This window comes from Stegostoma tigrinum, chromosome 24 (genome assembly GCF_030684315.1).
Source record: "Stegostoma tigrinum isolate sSteTig4 chromosome 24, sSteTig4.hap1, whole genome shotgun sequence".
In the NCBI taxonomy this organism is placed as follows: domain Eukaryota; kingdom Metazoa; phylum Chordata; class Chondrichthyes; order Orectolobiformes; family Stegostomatidae; genus Stegostoma; species Stegostoma tigrinum.
The window spans coordinates 8,992,443-9,012,533 of NC_081377.1; positions in this window are offsets into that span (position 1 = coordinate 8,992,443).

The following is a 20,091-nucleotide window of genomic DNA, read 5'->3' on the forward strand; positions in this document are numbered from 1 at the left end:
TGAGTCCACTGGGACCAGTGCTGGAACCATTCCATTTCATTGGAGGCAGCTCAGAGAAGGTTCATTAGGATGATCCCTAATATGGAGGGGTTGCCTTATGAGTCAAAACTAAATTTGTTGGGACTACTCACTTATAGCAAAGAGAGGTGATCTTATTGAAACACAGGATTCTTAAGAGGCTTGAGAAGGTAAATGCTGAGAGGAAGTTTCCCTCATTGGTGAATGTAGAGGGGAGGGCATAGTCTCAGAACAAAGGGGCACCAAGGTAAGAATGAGGTGAAGAGGAATTCTTTCTGTCAGAGAGTTGAGAATCTTTGGAACTCCTTGTCACAGAGAGTTGTGGGCGCAGAGTCATTGTCTACAATTAAGGCTGAGATAGCTAGATAGTTGATCAGTCAAGGAATTGAGTTACGGGGAAAATGCAGGAAAGAGGATTTGAGGAATATCAGATCAGCCATGATCCTATTGAATGGCAGAGCAGGCTCAAGGGGCCAAATAGCCTCCCTTTTTCCTATTTCTCATGCCTTTTGATTCAAGGTCGAATGTGAATCTTGAGGACTACTGCAGAAGGCAGAGGTTCTGATTTGTGGGAAACTGGCACCACACTGGGGAAGGTAGGAACTGTTCCATCAAGACAGGCTCTTTTTAACCTTAACAAATGACAATGGTCATAATTGTTCAAAGAAGGAGGCTTATCATATTGCCAAAAAGAAGAGTAAGCTTCAGGATTAGGAATTCTTCACTGAAAGGGTCATGAATCTTTGAGATTCTTCACCCCAAATATCTGGGGTGCTCAGTGGTTAGTGTATTAAAACTTGGGAGAGATTTGGAAATTTTTGGCTGCTAAATTGAATTGAGGGATATGGGTATGGTGCGAGAATGTAGAGGTTTAAAACAAAAGCCCTTTGAAATGGCTCAGCAAGCCACTCAGTTAAATGTACAATTATGGATAGGGATCTAATATTGACCTTGTCCGTACCCCATTTACAAATAACTCAGCGCTCTCAAAGTTCTCAGCTGGTTCTTGAAAATTTTCAACAAGCATATAACTCGTTATTTAGCTCTGAATTAACCATTTAATCCATTCAAATTCAAAAAGAGTTAACCGTAAGGCGAAGTCAATATCAAAGTTAAATTAGAAAGTGTGTAAAAAACGCTGTGCTTATCAAATACATGACAGACTGGTGCAACTTCAATTGGGTGATCAATCAATGGAGAGTATAAATTGACCTCTAGTTCCCTTGGTGACAGTGATTCTCCCAAGGCGCACTCAGTAATGATGCAGTTATAGTCCCACTTTTTGAGATTGCAGTAAAGATGGTTCTCAAGCCTTCATTTTTAACCCTGAATTGGTATTACTTCATCTTGATTCAAACCTGCTGTTATTAGCCGATTAGTTTCTTGTGGTAACTTGTTTAATTTCTTTGGTTTGACCACTTGCACTCATTGCCTCAGGGATTGATACAATAGGATGGTCATGAAGTTTCCCTTATCTGAAATTATACAAGCCCTTATTCATTAGAGACTTCTGCTGTAGGCAACAGAGGACAAGGAATGGTGATTAGTCCCTGTACTGCCTGACTGCCCTCTTTTCCCACAGACAATTATGAAATATTGGCCCTTCAGCAAAATCCATGCTTTAAAGCTTCTTGCATTAGAAGGTTAGTATAAAGGGCAGTCTTAATAACTACCCGATTAATTATTTTTCAATTATAAAAGCTTTATTCAATCATCCATTTCTGGCTGGTTGCTACTGCTACAGAAATTTGGTTCATATATCAATGAGGCAGTGTGTTTATATGATCGAATAACAAAATGGCTTTGTTTGCCTTGAGCATTTGTACAAAATGATATCTTGACCCTGTAAGCTTATTACACCAAATATAATGCAAAAACATCCTTAGACCGGTGAGGTTAAGTTGAACTAAACTAAAATCTATGGCTCCAGCTGGCCTTGCACTGTATATATTACTAAAATTATTGCTATTTTATGCATAGCCTTCTATCAAGACCACATTCAGTATATCTTGTCTCATTTTATTTCATGCTTTAGTTGGTGATTAATCTCTGACCCATGCTCTACTAGTTCAGTAGCTCACCAGAGCATTTTCCTGTCTTCCTCTCTCTGTCTACATCATTCACCTCTTCTGTTTGTCATCCAAACTTATCCATTCTTTTTCTCTTTGATTCCACTTTGCATGCATTGTCTTTGTTCTCACTGCAATCTGATCAATAGCCTCCGGTGGCTCCAATATTTGACGTCCTTTATTTACCAGCACTCTTGGCCTAATTTTCTTTCCTAATTTGCTATACAATTCCCAAATCATCCCTTTTCCAAAAGCTGTTATCCCCTATCATGCTAGACCTATCAGCACTGTCAAGTCCAAGTAAATCTAGATTAGCATATTGCTCCTATTTTTCAAGAAATACTTTCAATGCCGCTCTGGTCCCCCAAAAGGTTATTTTATACAATAAAAAATAAACTGCTCAGATAAGGTTTTTGTTGTTCTCCATCAACATCTTCCTAACATTTGACTATTTTACAATTGTGAAATTTTATCTGTACTTCCTAGTCTTTATTCCTCTATTGTGCGCCCTTAATGAGCTGATTCAACAAAGGGAGCCCAACAGTGACAACCTAAAAAATGAGGTTCAAAAACAGAAGTTGCTGGGAAAGCTCAGCAGGTCTGGCAGCATCTGTGAAGAAACTATCAGAATTAACATTTCAGGTTCAGTGCAGAACCGTTCTGAGGAAGGGTCACTGGACCCGAACCATTATCTCTGATCTTTTTCTTCGCAGATGCTGCCAGACCAGCTGAGTTTTTCCAGCAACTTCTGTTTTTGTTCCTGAGTTACAGCATTCACAGTTCTTTTTAAACATGGGGGTGTGTTTTCTTTCGCTTTTTTTTAAACGTGAGGTTGCCTTGGTTGGCCAGACAGCTGGTTTGCAGCATAGAATGATACCTACCGCATGGGGTCAATTCCTGCACCTACAAAGATAAGCATGAAGGTCCCACTTTCTCAACCTTTTCCCTCGCTTGAGGTTAAACCACCACCAGTGGTTTTTCTATAATGACAAGGACTATGATGACTTCACTTACTAAAGAATGAGGAACCCCTATGCATCACCATCATTTCCTCTTCTTACAGTCTTAAGATATTTACAGTGAGTGGTTTGGTATTACCTAATTGGAAAACGACTTATCTTCCCAATTACACTTCTTCAGCCATGGCCATGTCTTGACCATAGGCTTCACTTCTTCATTATTTAATGGGCAGACAGACTGACCACATTCATTACTGTGGCTCCAATGTGAATAGTAAAGTTTAAAGCATTTCTGAAACTGCATCTCGGCAATGATAGACAAAAAGAAGATGGTGAGAAAAAAGGGCTAAAAAATTAGAAACTGCAGTGTCAACTGCGTGAAAAAACTTAGCAAGCATCAGCTTTTGTTGTATCAGTTTGCCATTCCTCACCTTCCAACATTACACAGCAGCCTCTAATCCTCATGGAATGAACAAAACCATTGCAATTTTCACCATTTGTTTTTAAATGAGCTGTTTGTAGTCAACGCAGTATGACATCCTTCTCCCTCACAGACTTCAAATAAATTGTGATTTTAAAATATGGTAAATGGGATATCAAATGCACCATAAAAGATGGAATATTCACAGTTGCCTTGTCAGATTGAAATTATTTTTCCCCAGCAACTGCATTTTCTGTCACTTTGTGTCAAACATTATTACTTGTCCCTGTAATGTAACGCTTCAACTTGAGAATTATTCAAAATGCGCTTGTCTGCAGATTGATAAAGCCTGTGACAAGAGGCATTTCCTCTCTCCCTTGTGTTATAATGTACTTCTTGTTACAGTTTGACAGATAGGTATTTGGGAAAATTACACAGCATGTACCTGCATTGGAGTCTATTAAGTGGCAGAGGGAGTGGGTGGGAGAGGCTGGAGGAGTGATATGAATTGTCACCTTAGCTTAATTTAAAGGTTGACTAATTTGGCAGGAGGGAGAACTGAAGGGAAGATGGAAGGATTTTTAATGCATATTATTTGGCAAATACTAATCTCTGGGGGAAAATGATAGTCCACTCATTTGTTGAGTTCAAGGTAATTCCCACGTTTTAAAAAATCATTGATGGGATGAGGGGGTCACTCGCTAGGTCAGCATTAATTGCCCATCCTTAATTGCCCAAAAGGCAGTTAAAAATCAGCCACGTTGCTGTGGGTGTGGAGTCACATGTAAACCAGACCAGGGAAGATAGAGTTTTATATTGTCATGCCACATAGGATGATGATATCACAGGTATGTGTCTTAAAGGTATTCTGTCTATAGGGGAGCTTACATTTGTGGTCCATGGAATTATATGCTAGATTTTCCATGTGCTTTGCAGTAGCTTTGTACTTATAGAATCAACTGTACATGGCTCCAGAACAATCCCGCAGCAGAAGGGATGGATAAAGGGTGTTTGAAGAAGGAAGGCAACACTGGCTGAAGAAATATACAGTCAGAAATCACATGACACCAGGTTTATCTGAAAACACAAGCTTTTGGAGCCTATCTCTTTCTTTAGATGTTAGTGAGGCAGGTGACATCAGACACAGAATTTATAAGAAAAGATCAAAGGATCACACAACTGATGAGGATGTATTAAACAAACCTAAGATACTGTTTAATCTTTAATCAGTTAGAAGGTTTTAATTGATTAATATGTGTATGTAAATTCCCAAATTTCTTTCAAGTCGCTGCCCTGAGAGAGAACTAAAGGTTTTATCAGTGTAAAGAAGAGGTGACATTTTAGGTCAGACAACGCATGTTAGGTGTGAGGCCTTGTTTAGAATCTGTTTGTGTCTTAGTCTGGAGTCGGACTGGTTTTATTTCTAATGTAGGGATTTATAAAATGCGCTTGCCCTCTGTCTCTCTCTCTCTCTCTCTCTCTCTCTCTTACACACATGCACACACACAAGTCCTGCTCCCCCCGCCCAACACACACACTCTCTCACTCTCTTCACCCCCATACACACATGCACAGACACATATAAATCTATGGGGTGAATTTGTATTCGCAGATACATTCAATTTTGTTCAAAAAGCATGCAATTCATAGACAGTCACTCAATCAATGTGGCATTTTATAAATTCCTACTTTAGAAATAAAGCCAGTCTGACTCCAAACCAAAACACGAACAGATTCTAAACGAGGCCTCACACCTAACATACATTGTCTGACCTAAAATGTCACCTCTTCTTTACAGCGGTAAAACCCTTATTTCTCTCTCTCTCGGGACAGTGACTTGAAATAAATTCAGGGATTTACATGTACATAAAAATCCATTAAAACCTTCTAACTGATAAAAGATTTAACAGCATCTTGGGTTTGTTTAATACATCCTCAACAGTGCTATGACCCTTTGATTTTTAACTTATAAATTCTGTGTCTACCTCTCTCACTAACACCTGAAGAAGAGATAAGGTTCCCAAAGCTTGTGTTTTCAAATAAATCTGTTGGTCTATAACCTGGTGTTGTGTGATTTCTGGCCTTGTCCACCCCAGTCCAACACCAGCACCTCCACATCATGACTGTTCAGTAATGCACAGTGTTGTCTGTGATTCTCCACAACTGCATAAGGCCATTACTAACACCCCAACAGGGGAGATTGGCTGCACAGCAGCCCTGATATGTCCCCAACCTGATCAGTGTGGACCAGTCTTGCTAGGCACTCCAAGGCCTGTCATTTGTCAGATGGCATTTGTTACAAGGACCGTTGTTCGTGGCTTCTTGCATTTCTCATTCCTTAATCCAAAGGATGTCTGAGGAGGAGAAAACAGAGTTAATGCTTCGGGTCTGGTGACCCTTCCTCAGAACTGACCGGAAACGTTAACTCTGTTTTCTCCTTCACAGATGCTGCCAGACCTGCTGAGCTTTTCCAGCAACTTTGTTTTCGTCCCTGAATTACAGCATCCACAGTTCTTTTGATTTCCAAAGGATGTCGGCTACTTGATCATGCTCAAGGATGTTACTCCATATGGGTTGCAGAAATGGATGCCAGGGAAATAGATGGGTATCTTGGAGGGGATAAGTGTGGTGCAAACAGATACTTCCAACCAGTTTGTGTACTTTCATCAGTCACTCATCAATAAGTGGAGTAAATGTTAATGAAGACAGGGAGTGGGCAGGGGTATTTAGCGGAAGGTTTAGTGAGTCTGTGCATTGTCAGATACTTTGAATGTTTATTCATGTTTACTTTTAGTTGATCATTGTTGGCTATCTTCATCCGAATAAATTCCAGCTTTCTTTTGCAAAACCCCACGGTGGAGGGAGGCTTTCTATTTGGAGTGTGATTCGACTACATGGAAAATTCAAATCAAGAATTCACATTAGTGCCCAATCCTTGATGTTGCATACACTAATGCCGACAGACATAAAACTGTGCACTGGGGTTGTGCAATTTCCTGATGCATACATCAATGTGAAAATACGGCTGTAAATAAATTTGATTAAGGACAGATAGCTCACATGGGAATTGAGAAACGGGTATCAAAACTGGTTCTACTAGTCGATGTTCTTCAGTTAAGTCTCACTCTTTACCTAATGCATTGACCCAGGAATGCTTAATGCTAATACACAGCAGAAGAAGCAAACAAGTGTTCTGGCCTCTCTGGACTGACACATTCATTTCAATTACACCAGAATTCACATGGTAAATGAAATTAAACGTTTGTTGAATTGTAAAGCAATTGCAATGCTTTTCATCCAGTTGTGGTTGATTATGTGATCACATATTATCAGCTATGATTGAATGGCAGAGCATGATGGGCTGAATAGCCTAATTTCTGCTCCTACATCTTGTGGTCTTATGGTCTTACATTGCAGCCTAAAGTCTGAAGAGGAGTCATTTCGATACTCATTGGAATTGTTTCAAGTGTGGCATCATTTTTTTTCAAAGTGAGGAACAGACCAAAAAGGCCATTGAAATGTGAATATCAAAATTTGTCTTAAGTCTGGCCATTAAGGTATTGGTAGAAATTAATTCTATCTACTGATTTTTTTTAAAGTCCATGCTTCCATGGGAGTGAATGTGAGCAGTCATAATACAGCAATCAGATGGAAAAAGTAATTTCAAAGGAATAGTGTTTACGCTGTAGGTCATTTCAAATGAAAGGCATCTTAAACAGAATCGGAAGACAAGAACGAATGCATGGAGAGCAAAATGTGCTGATGAGAATTTCTAATTTTCATTGATTTAAATGTTATTTTTCTAAAACTTCCAGTTACATACTTGCACTATATATATATGTCTGCAAAATGCACATTTTCTTTTGTGGCTGTGAATCCTTTAAAAATTAGAGATGAACAACATTGAATTAGGAAGTGAGGAGTGGGGCAAAAAAACTTTGTAATCATTTCTTGTGATAAGTATTAGAATTTGCTTATTGAAAAAAGTCATATTTTCATGTGAGGGAAAGTCTGTATTCTGTTGCCAATGGCCCACTTGATGCTGGTGAGGACGTACCGTTGTCTAGAATAACAGCAGAAGCTTGCAGCAGTGCAGTGTTGCCCGACCAATGTAATCTGGATCCAGGACCCTTCTGGGAGGATGGGAACTGGACAATGCCAGAGAGTAGATTGACACTATCACACACTGACCTCTCAGATATCTGAAGTTAATGAAAGATGTATAGCCACCGTTGAATTGCTGTGTTGAGAAATGACCTGCCCAAGCATTTAAATAACCAAACCCAGTGGCACAATTAGAGAGTATTACCTCAGGAGGTCAGGGCTTAGAATTGTAGTAGATGGAGCTTCAGAATATTATGGTCCTGTTCTACAGATTATTTTTGAGGGCCATGGTTAGTTAAACTTTGCTTGGTTCTATTTTTCCTAATTTACTTTCAGTAAGTGTACAAATGTGTCAATGACTACTATGTAAGTTTTTCACTATCACGTTTAGTTCTAGTGATTAGTTAAAAATGGATCAACCATGTTTCCAACTAATTAAGGGGAAATTATTTTGACATTATTTGGTATTTATTAACTGTATGTCAAAGCTGGAAATTGCTTTGAATATTAATAAAGAAATTAGTCAAAGGAAAAAAAGCTTGTATTCATTTCTGTGTGGACTTTGTTCAGAAAAAAACACTAAAGGTGCTTATTAATGTTCATGATAATTATTATTCCCTTGATGTAGAAGGTGCAAAACACTGCGTACAATTTAAATGTGCTAATTATTCATTAATTGCTGTGCATATAATGAGTGAAGAACGACCCTACATTTCTTCACCGTGCCCAATGGAAAATCATTGATTGTGTGAATTAGACACTGAGTCAGACAAGGAAGCATCCAATTTATTGTGTCTACGTTAATTTTAATTATAATTGTCTGCTGATTGTAGGCTTAGAAAATCTAAGGTGTTGTTGTTCAGCCCACAGAATATTGTACCAATAAATCTAACTATTTTTAATGCAGTGAAAAATCATAAAACTGCAAATGTGAAATTAGGAACCAGTTCGTCAAATACACCAGTTAGTTATTGGAACAACCTAAATTCAATTAATTAATAAATCTAGATAAAAAGCCACAGTAATTATTTCCAGTTGATCTATCTGGTTTTCTAATGTCCTTTAGGAAAAGAAATCCTTACTCAAAATTATATGTGACTTCAGACCCACAGCACTCTGGTTAAGCCTTAACACCCCTCCAAAGTGGCCGAGCAAACCTGTTGTGTCAAACCACAACAGAAGAGTCAAGTCAGACAAAAAAAATGGCTGAGACTACCCAAAATCTACTGATCGAAAAAAATCACAAAGAGCTGGGAATGCTGGGAATCAGAGAGTGAAACAGAAATTGCTGGGAAAACTCAGCAGGCCTGGCAGCATTTGTGGAAAGAAAGCACAGTAAATGTTTTGGGTTCAGTGACCCTTCCCGCAGAACTGTTTGAAGCTAGATAAATGTAGGTATAGACGATGAAAATGCCATGGTGGGTGGGGGAACGAGTAAGCAAGAGATCGAGCTGAAGGCCAGAGGGAGAACAACAGTTCTCATCAGGCAAAGGAATGGGTAAAAGTCAGCCTGGGGGTATGAGTAGCTATTAATGGGACCCTTAGTGGCTGATAATGGGATGGTTGTGGTAGCTGCCTATGGTGTGTGGGGATTGGTGTTGGGACATGGGAGAAGGTACTCAGGCCTGAGGCAGAGATGTTGGCCAGAAAACAAGGCGGTATGTTGAAGCAACAGGTAATGGGAAGCTCGGGGTTATTTTTGTGTGCAGAATGTAGGTGTACTGCAAAGCTGTCACCCAGCCTGTGTTTCATCTCCCCAGTGTATAGGAGACCATGTTATGAGCAGAGAGTGCAGTAGACTAGATTGAAGTACAGGGAAATCACTCCTCCACCTGGAAGGTGTGTCTGGGAAGGAGGAAGTAAACGGGCAAGTGTTACACTTCCTGTGATTGCAGGGTAAGGTGCCATGGGACTGTGGGGAGGTGTTGGGAATGGAGGAGTGGACCAGGGTGTCCTGGAGGGAATGGTCTCTACAGAAGGCTGACAAGGGAGGGGAGGGGAATATGTGTCTAGCGGTGGCATCCTGCTGGAAATAGCAGAAATGGTGGCTAATGATCTTTTGGATGTGGATGTCGGTGGGACGGTAGGTAAGGAAAAGGGGGACCCTGTCGCTGTTGTGGGAGAGAAGAGAGAGGGCAAGGGCCAAAGTTCAGGAAATGGCTCGAACATAGCTGAGGGCTCTGTCATCCGCAGTGGTGGGGAATTATCAGTTGATAAAGGAAGAGGACATTAGGAAGCCTCCTTGTAGAAATTGCCGCTGGCAAAACAAGGTGTGACCAGGATGCAGAAACTGAGAGAATCGAAAAGAGCCCTTACAGGAAGCAGAGTGTCAATGTAACTCTGGGACTGGGTAGGCATCTATCTATGTTTACCACAAATAACAATGTCATGCTTTGCCCAGTTCATAAAGTCATAGATCTCTTATAGGGCAGTGAGCAGCCATGTGGCCCATTGTCCCTCCACTGGCACTTCACATCAGCATCATTACCTAGTGCCAATCTGTTTTTTTCCCTTTACTTTTACACATTATTTTAATCCAAAAGGAATCATCCAATGATTGAACTCACCACACTTCTAAGCAGTGCATTCCATATACTAACAACTGGCAGACTTAAGAAAGATGTTTCCCATGTCACTCTTGCTTCTTTTGCACATCACCTTAAATTTCTGCCCTCGTTCTTTTTCCTTTTGCGAATGGGAATAGTTTCCCCCTGTCTCCTCTGTCTAGCCTGCTTGTGACTTTGAAAACTTCTGTCAGATCTCTTCTTGGCCTTCTTGTCTCCAAGGAGATCAGTCCCAACTTCTCCAATCTATCCTCAGAACTGAAGTTTCTTATCCCTGGAACCAATCGTGTAAATCTCTTCTGTTCTCTCTCTCCAATGCATTCATATCCTGCCTATAACATGGCACCCAGAACAGTACTCAATACTCCAGTTGAGGTCTAACAAATGCTGTATGCAAGTTAAAGGCCACCTCAATGCTTGTGTACTCTGCCCCTATTAATAAAGTGAGGTTTCTGTATATTTTACTGCTTTCTCCACTTGTACTAGTACCTCCAGTGATTGTGCACAGATAGTCATATCTCTCTACTCTTGTGCCAATATTAGAATTATCCTTCCTATTTTACCTCGTCTTTTACTATAACTACATTTATGTTCTTATGTAGCTATTGCTGTATCAACTATCTCCTGAAAGTCGATATACACCTTATCAATAGTGTTACCCTCATCAAACCTTACTGTTGCTTCTTCAAAAATCTCTGACAAGATAGTTAAGCACCGTTTCTCCTTTAGACTCTTACAGAATCTTCAGAATCGATATTGAATAATTGTATCCAAAAGCTTCCACTCCACTGAAGCTAAAATGACAGACCTCTATTTGCCGGGATTATCCTCACAACTTTTCTTAAACAAGGCTGTGATATTTGCAATTTTCCAGCCTTCTGCATTTTCCTCAAGTCTAGGGAAGACAGAAGGATTATGGTAAGTGCCCTGACAATTTCTTGGATCTTCTCATCCAGTTCCAGGGCCTTGTTAATTCTGAATACCAATAATTTATCTTCTGTATCAATTTTGAAACCTTCTATTGTCTGAATTCCCTCCTTTGTCACCATGACATCTCCCTCTTTAGTAACGACAGATGCAAAATATTCATTTAATACTTCGGCCACACTCCCCTGCCTACTGGTATAAATTCCCGAGATAACAAAGTGGGGCTGGATGAACACAGCAGGCCAAGCAGCATCTTAGGAGCACAAAAGCTGATGTTTCGGGCCTAGACCCTTCATCAGAAAGGGCCCAAAACACCAGCTTTTATGCTCCTAAGATGCTGCTTGGCCTGCTGTGTTCATCCAGCCCCACACTTTATTATCTTGGATTCTCCAGCATCTGCAGTTCTCATTATCTCTGAGTTTAAATTCCCTTTTTGGCCCCTCTTCAACCCTACTCCTTTTGCCACTATTTTTATCTTTTTAGGAAACCCTGGAATACCCTTTTATGTAGTCTATTAGTCTTTTCTCATGATTTCTCTTTGTTCCTTCTATTTGTTTTCTCACTTCTGAACCATCAGGATTCCTGTTGGTTCTCAATCTTAGTTTCTACCTGACACATGTCATAAATTGACCATTTCTCCTCCACCTTAATTTCTACCTCCTTTGTCACCCATGGAGCTCTAGATTTGTAGTGAGCTGTCTTTCAAATTTCAGGGAATATACTTTGACTGTACCCCAAAGTATCTCCTCTTTGAAGGCAGTCAGCATTTGGTTATTGTTTTTCCAGTTGCCCTTTCACTCCAGTATTGACTGTAATCCAGTAATCCAACCCCAGCTCTGTATTAGCCCCATTGAAGTCTACTCTCTGGCAATTGACTTTTTAAAATTGGGATAGTTGTATGTCACGCTTCACCATTATCCTGAAATTTATGATACAATGATCACTGTTGAAATTGTGAAGCCTTCCTTACTAATATCTAGGGATTGTGGCAAATTTGGATTGCTGTCAAGCAACAGCCTCACATAATCAAAGTACCAAATGATACCTTACGGCTAATGCCCCTCACCATTCTATTACTATTTCAGCAAAAATACAACAGGAAAGCACTGCAAATACTAGAGCTGCTCGGCAGAGTCTATGAACTGAAATGTTAAATTTGCTTTTTCCTCCACAAATGTTGCCTGACCTGCTGTGTATTTCGATTGTTTTCTGTTTACTTTTATCACTATCCCTGATAACTCCTGTCCCACCTGCAGGACAGAGCCAGAAGAAGGGATAACACTGTGGTATTCAGTTCAGCCAGAATGCCCTGCTGTATTCAACATGGAATCCCAACAGGACGATGGCATCATGTCAAACTTGGGCAAATTAAACCTTATATTAATTATCACCTACGATCCTCCCCAATCTTCCAAAAATATATTTGTAGATGACAGTATTGGTAAGACCTAGCTACCACCCCCAATTCCTCCATTTTGTGACAGCACTTGGAAGAAACCCTGAGACCAACAAGGGCACAATGCATTCTGGGTTAAAGAGCTTCAATATGCATCACTGAGTGGCTCTGTGGCACCACTGTTGACTGAGCTGGCTGAATTCTAAAGGACACATATTGCAAACTGGGTTTGTAGCACATGGCGAGAGAACCAACCTGCTTGACCCTGACCTCTCCTTTAACAATCCACAATTGGAACTGTAGGTGATACTGTTGGTGGGAATACCCCATGTTTCTAACCTCGTCTTCACAATCAGTATACACTCATCACACAATGTTGAGTGGCATAGTGGTAGTGTCTGTACCTCTATGCCAGGAGTCCTGAGTTTGAGTCCCACCTGTTCCAGAGGCATGTAATGACATTGCTAGACAGGTTGATTGGAAAATGGCTATCCTCTGAAATTTGTGACATAATGACTACACTAAATGGGATAGATCAGGCTAGATCATGCAACTTTAAATTAATTATCTGTGAGAGACTGTGAGCAGCTGAATTATGCGAAACCTCACTCTGTAGCTGACCATATCCCTCACTCTTCCATTGTCATGAATCCATTGGCCAATTATGATTCAATGAGAGGTGTCAAAGCATGTCACAAGCAGAACTAGACTTACCTAGAAATAATGATGTCACAGTAGACTACACGGAGAGAAGAGATGGCACACTGAAAATGTCATGAGACTGGTAATCCAACCCCAGGCTAATGTTCAAGGAACATAGTTTCAAATCCCATCATAGAAGTTAATGAAATTTGAATTCTATATAAAAAAAAATCCGGGAGAACCTAATGGTGATTATGTAACACTGTTGATTACTGTTAAAAGCTCACCAGGTCTGCTTAGGGCAGGAAATCTGCCATCCTTACCTGGAATGGCTTACGAGTGACTCCAGAAAAACAGCGATGAGATTAACTCTTAAGTGATCTCTAGATGTTTAGTGACAAGGAATAAAGTTTGACTGAGACAGTGGTGCCCTGTCTTATGAAAGACGCTGAAATAGGAAAAACAGTATATTTTGCCGAACTAAGCATTCCCACAGCTAATGACAAAGTTCAAAGTTCTGATTTCCTGCCATGTCAATATTAAATAGTGGTGGATAATTTAACAATGAATCTTAGATATCCCCATCCACAACCATCAATAATGATGGTACAATAAATTAAATCAATCCTGAATTGCACTTAGGAAAAACAACCCAAATTAAAACCAGACAGCGAAAAAAAAATGAAGAGAATTGTTTGAAGATGAAATAGCATCTACCACAGCAATGAGTGTGCAATTCCAGGCCACAGTAAATTATAAAGCTGGTCATCATCATAGCAGCATTACAGATGATTCAGCAAATGTGCTTTATGACATTCAATAATTTTCTAAAAGACACTAGCAAGGAGGAAAATGTCAACTATATACTTCTGTGGAAATTTCTATCTTTATTTTGAGTCCACTTGTTCTGCATCCCTCCATGAACCCTAAACTTTGCATTATTATGGTTGGCTACCTTCTCCATTGATTTCTTTTGCTCCTTTCAGCAAATAGTAATGAAAGCCTTTTTAAAATCGTTAATGAGCATTAAGCTGATTTACTTAATAATCTAACAGTAAGGAAATATTATCCAACAATAATTATGATGTGAATAAATTCAAGTTACGACCATCTAGATTACCCTGCTGTTACTTCCAAAGCACTTATCCAAATTAAAGTACATCAGTATGTTTAAACCTACATGGCCGGGGAATGGTTATGGGACAGAGGGAGGCTATTTGGGCTACCATCACAATGCTTGTCATCTACAAGAGCAACTTGGCAACTTAGCGAAGTCCCCTCACCTAGCTTTTACCAACAGCCTCGCAAATGTTCTCCTTTCAGGTGGTTAACTCATCCCCTTTTGAAAGCTGCAACTGAACCTTCCTTCACAGTACGCTCAGACAATGTACTTGTGATCCTAACTATGCCAAAATGCTATTCTTGACATCACCTTAGGTTCACTTCCCATTCATCTTAATTCCATATCCTCTGGCCTTTACTGCTAATGGATTTTTCTCTATCCAAGTTGACCGGATTCACATAATCTTGAACACTTCAACTAAATTGCATACTGACTAACTCAATTTCTCCGAACTCTTCATGAACTGATGCCCCACATCCATGGAATCATTCTTATAAATCTTTTATAAGGCTCTAATGTATAGGAGCAGGAGTAGGCCATTTGGCTTCTTGACCCTGATCTGCCAATCAATAGGACCATGGTTGATCTGATATTCCTCATTTCTGTTTTCTGGCTTTATTCCCCAGAACACTTGATTCTCTGACTGCTCAAGAATCTATCTTTCTCAGCCTTAACTACACACTAGGACTTTGCCCCCACAGCTGTCTGTGATAAGGAGTTCCAACGGCTCATTCACAGCTCTCTGAGAGAAGAAATTCATCATTATCTCCAGCTTAAATTGGTGCCCTTTTATTCTGAGATTATGCTTTCTGGTCTCTAAGGTTTTGGAGTAGATTTGCAGCTCAGGTTGTGGGTGTTGAGATTGGTTGTATCGACGAGCTGGTTTGTTGTTCCGCAAATGTTTCATTACCATGCTTTGTAAAATCCTCAGTGCAGTTTCAGGTCTTAGACTCTCCCATGAGGGGAGAAATACTCCTACTATTGACCCTGTCAAGCCCCTTATGTGTCATATATGTTTCAATGAGATCATCTCTCATTCTTCTAATCTCCACTGAGTAGAGTCCCAGCCTGTTTAGCCTTTGCTCATAAGACAATCCCTCCATACTGGGTAAAAACCGAAAGAACTGCAGATGCTGTAAGTCAGAGACAAAAACAGAAATTGCTGAACCCTTCCCCAGAACTGACTTGATCAGAAACATTAACTCTGATTTCCCTCCACAGATGCTGCCAAACCTGCTGAGCTTGTCCAGCAATTTTTATTTTTGTTCCCTCCGTACCACAGGTTTTCCTAGCGAGCCTTCTCTGAAATGCCTCCGGTTAATAACAGGACCAAAGCTGTACATAATACTCCAGATGTGGTCTCACCAGCACCTGGTACAGTTGCCGTAAGACTTCTGTATTCTAATGTTCAAACTGCCTTGAAATAAAACCTTCCTGAGCTTCAAATGCTTCCTACAGTGCAATGGCCAGTACTGGGTGCATGTTGAGGCCAAATCAGTGTTATGTTAAGGTTTCTTGTGATTTCTTCCTTTTTGATCTCGATGCCTTGAAGGATAAAATCCTGGATCTCGTATATCTCTTTAACCATTTTTCAATCTTTCTTCACCAAGATGATTTATTACCATTACAGCCCTAAGGTATCTGGTCTTACCCCTCCTTTAGAATTGCATTCTCAAATCTATATTGCCTTTCCTCGTTCATTTTTACAAAATGTATCACCTCAGACTTCTTTGTATTAACTGTCATCTGCCATATGTCAACCAATTCCAACAGTAGATTAGATTTATTTATTAGCACATATATGTTGTTACAAAATAGTGAAAACTGTTCACCACTCTCTATCTGAAACTGAAAAATAAGCTAAAACGTAGATTATAAAGGCAGAAAAATAAAAAAAAACGGTTTATCAAAATCTTTCTCACAATTGACCTGATTTTCAAGTTTCATGTTACCTACAAATTTCAAAATTATACCTTGCCCACTGAAGTTTAAGTAATTAAGATTGATTTAAAAAAAGCAGAGCTCCTAGTGCTGACACCCAACTGTATGTCATGCACCAGTTTGACAAACAATTCTGTTTCCTGTCATTCAGCCAACTTCGCATCCTTGCTGCTGCTGCCTGATTCATTTCGTGGGCTTTGCTGGCAATCCTATTGCTTGGCACTTTATCAAACAGTCTTAAGTCTGTTGTTATCCTCTTCATTGCTCCATTGCAGAGTTTGTACAATATGCGGAATATGTAAAAGGGGGAAAAAGAGGAGGGGGTGTAGCACTACTAATCAGAGAGGGTATCACAGCTACAGAAGCTTCCATTGTCGAGGAAGATCTGCCTACTGAGTCAGTATGGGTGGAAATTAGGAACAGCAAGGGAGTAGTCACCTCGTTAGGGGTTTACTACAGGCCCCCCAATAGCAGCAGGGAGATTGTAGAAAGCATAGGTCGACAGATTTTGGAAAAGTGTGGACGCAGTAGGGTTGTTGTAATGGGTGACTTTAACTTTCCTAATATTGATTGGAACCTCCTTCGAGCAGAAGATTTGAATGGAGCTGTTTTTGTAAGGTGTGTTCAGGAGGGTTTCCTAACGCAGTACGTTGACAGGCCGACGAGGGGAGAGGCCATTCTAGACTTGGTGCTCGGAAACGAGCCGGGGCAGGTATCAGATCTTGTGGTGGGAGAGCATTTTGGTGATAGTGACCATAACACACTCTCATTCTACATAGCTATGGAGAAGGAGAGGATTAGGCAGAATGGGAGGATATTTAATTGGGGAAGAGGAAACTATGATGCGATTAGACACGAGTTAGGAAGCATGGACTGGGAGCAGTTGTTCCATGGTAAGGGAACTATAGACATGTGGAGATGGTTTAAGGAACAGTTGTTGGGAGTGATGAGTAAATATGTCCCTCTGAGACAGGCAAGACGGGGTAAGATAAAGGAACCTTGGATGACGAGAGCGGTGGAGCTTCTAGTGAAAAGGAAGAAGGTAGCTTACATAAGGTGGAGGAAGCTAGGGTCAAGTTCAGCTAGAGAGGATTACATGCAGGCAAGGAAGGAGCTCAAAAATGGTCTGAGGAGAGCCAGGAGGGGGCACGAGAAAGGCTTGGCAGAAGGAATCCGGGAAAACACAAAGGCATTTTACACTTACGTGAGGAATAAGAGAATGGTCAAAGAAAGAGTAGGGCCGATCAGGGATAGCATAGGGAACTTGTGTGTGGAGCCTGAGGAGGTAGGGGAAGCCCTAAATGAGTTTTTTGCTTCTGTCTTTACGAAAGAAACGACCTGTGTAGTGAATGAAACCTTTGAAGAGCAGGTGTGCATGCTGGAATGGATAGAGATAGAGGAAGCTGATGTACTGAAAATTTTGTCAAACATTAAGATTGACAAGTCGCCAGGCCCGGATCAGATTTGTCCTCGGCTGCTTTGGGAAGCGAGAAATGCAATTGCTTCGCCACTTGCGAAGATCTTTGCATCCTCGCTCTCCACTGGAGTCGTACCTGAGGACTGGAGAGAGGCAAATGTAATTCCTCTCTTCAAGAAAGGAAATAGGGAAATCCCCGGCAATTATAGACCGGTAAGTCTCACGTCTGTTGTCTGCAAGGTGTTAGAAAGGATTCTGAGGGATAAGATTTATGACCATCTGGAAGAGCATGGCTTGATCAAATACAGTCAACACGGCTTTGTGAGGGGTAGGTCATGCCTTACAAACCTTATCGAGTTTTTTGAGGATGTGACTAGGAAGGTTGATGAGGGTCGAGCTGTGGATGTGGTGTATATGGACTTCAGTAAGGCATTTGATAAGGTTCCCCATGGAAGGCTCATTCAGAAGGTCAGGAGGAATGGGATACAGGGGAACTTAGCTGCTTGGATACAGAATTGGCTGGCCAACAGAAGACAGCGAGTGGTAGTAGAAGGAAAAGATTCTGCCTGGAAGTCAGTGGTGAGTGGGGTTCCACAGGGCTCTGTCCTTGGGCCTCTACTGTTTGTAATTTTTATTAATGACTTGGACGAGGGAATTGAAGGATGGGTCAGCAAGTTTGCAGACGACACAAAGGTCGGAGGTGTCGTTGACAGTGTAGAGGGCTGTTGTAGGCTGCAGCGGGACATTGACAGGATGCAGAGATGGGCTGAGAGGTGGCAGATGGAGTTCAACCTGGATAAATGCGAGGTGATGCATTTTGGAAGGTCGAATTTGAAAGCTGAGTACAGGATTAAGGATAGGATTCTTGGCAGCGTGGAGGAACAGAGGGATCTTGGTGTGCAGATACATAGATCCCTTAAAATGGCCACCCAAGTGGACAGGGTTGTTAAGAAAGCATATTGTGTTTTGGCTTTCATTAACAGGGGGATTGAGTTTAAGAGTCGTGAGATCTTGTTGCAGCTCTATAAAACTTTGGTTAGACCGCACTTGGAATACTGCGTCCAGTTCTGGGCGCCCTATTATAGGAAAGATGTGGATGCTTTGGAGAGGGTTCAGAGGAGGTTTACCAGGATGCTGCCTGGACTGGAGGGCTTATCTTATGAAGAGAGGTTGACTGAGCTCGGTCTCTTTTCATTGGAGAAAAGGAGGAGGAGAGGGGACCTAATTGAGGTATACAAGATAATGAGAGGCATAGATAGAGTCGATAGCCAGAGACTATTTCCCAGGGCAGAAATGGCTAGCACGAGGGGTCATAGTTTTAAGCTGGTTGGTGGAAAGTATAGAGGGGATGTCAGAGGCAGGTTCTTTACGCAGAGAGTTGTGAGAGCATGGAATGCGTTGCCAGCAGCAGTTGTGGAAGCAAGGTCATTGGGGTCATTTAAGAGACTGCTGGACATGCATATGGTCACAGAAATTTGAGGGTGCATCCATGAGGATCAATGGTCGGCACAACATTGTGGGCTGAAGGGCCTGTTCTGTGCTGTACTGTTCTATGTTCTATGTTCTATGTTCTATGTACAAGTCCAGGACATTCATATATAACAAGTAAACATGATCCCAATGTTGACTTCAGAGACATCTCCATTGCTTAGTTTTCTTATGTCAGAATAATACTCATTCATCATCACTCTGTCTCACAATCCTTAATCGATTACATAACCAAGTTATGGCCATCTCTTTATTTTCACACGTTGGTGTTTTCTGACCAGTTTTGTTAATTGGTTTCTTTTCAAAGTCCTTTGATGTAAAGTGTCTTTAACTTCATCAACAATTTGTGTTACTTAGTTAAAGAGCGCTATCATGGTATTGACACATGAAATGTCATGAACAAGCTCTCTTATTAATCCAGCCTTCAAGCGAGAATTAATTTTGTTCTTGGCAGTGTTATCTCAATTTTCCCAAAACTGGCACTAGACTGATGAGTGATTAACCTGTCGTTTCCAGTTTTATTGTTCCACTTTCTTTTGAATAGGCAGTGCAGTCATGGAGACCCATTTCACAATATGGCAAACATGGTGGTCTGAGCTTCTGCTATTGCCCAATATCTTTCTTTACCAACCAAGCTACAGCATCCCAATAGAACTTTATACAGTTACCAACCTATTTAGCACCCTCTCTTGTTCCATTTTTATCCTATCCACTATCCTTAGTTCCTCTTCCTCTGCTGTAATGTAAACTTTTATCCTCTTCTTTGTTTTCTTATATCCAGAAATCCTCTTATTCTCAATTGACCATTTATTTTTCATCACCAAATCACCCACAGTCATTTTAATCTATTAACTACCCCAGTAAATCACTTATGTTCTCTAATTGTTCAAAGCCCATTAATGGCAATGCAAACCATCAAAGGTGAGGGAGATGGGAAAGGGAGCTAAATAAAAATGGTGTTGAAATATCATCTTCTTTGTGATTTAGACAGAGAAAGAGGTAGGTGCGAAGTTTGTTTCCAT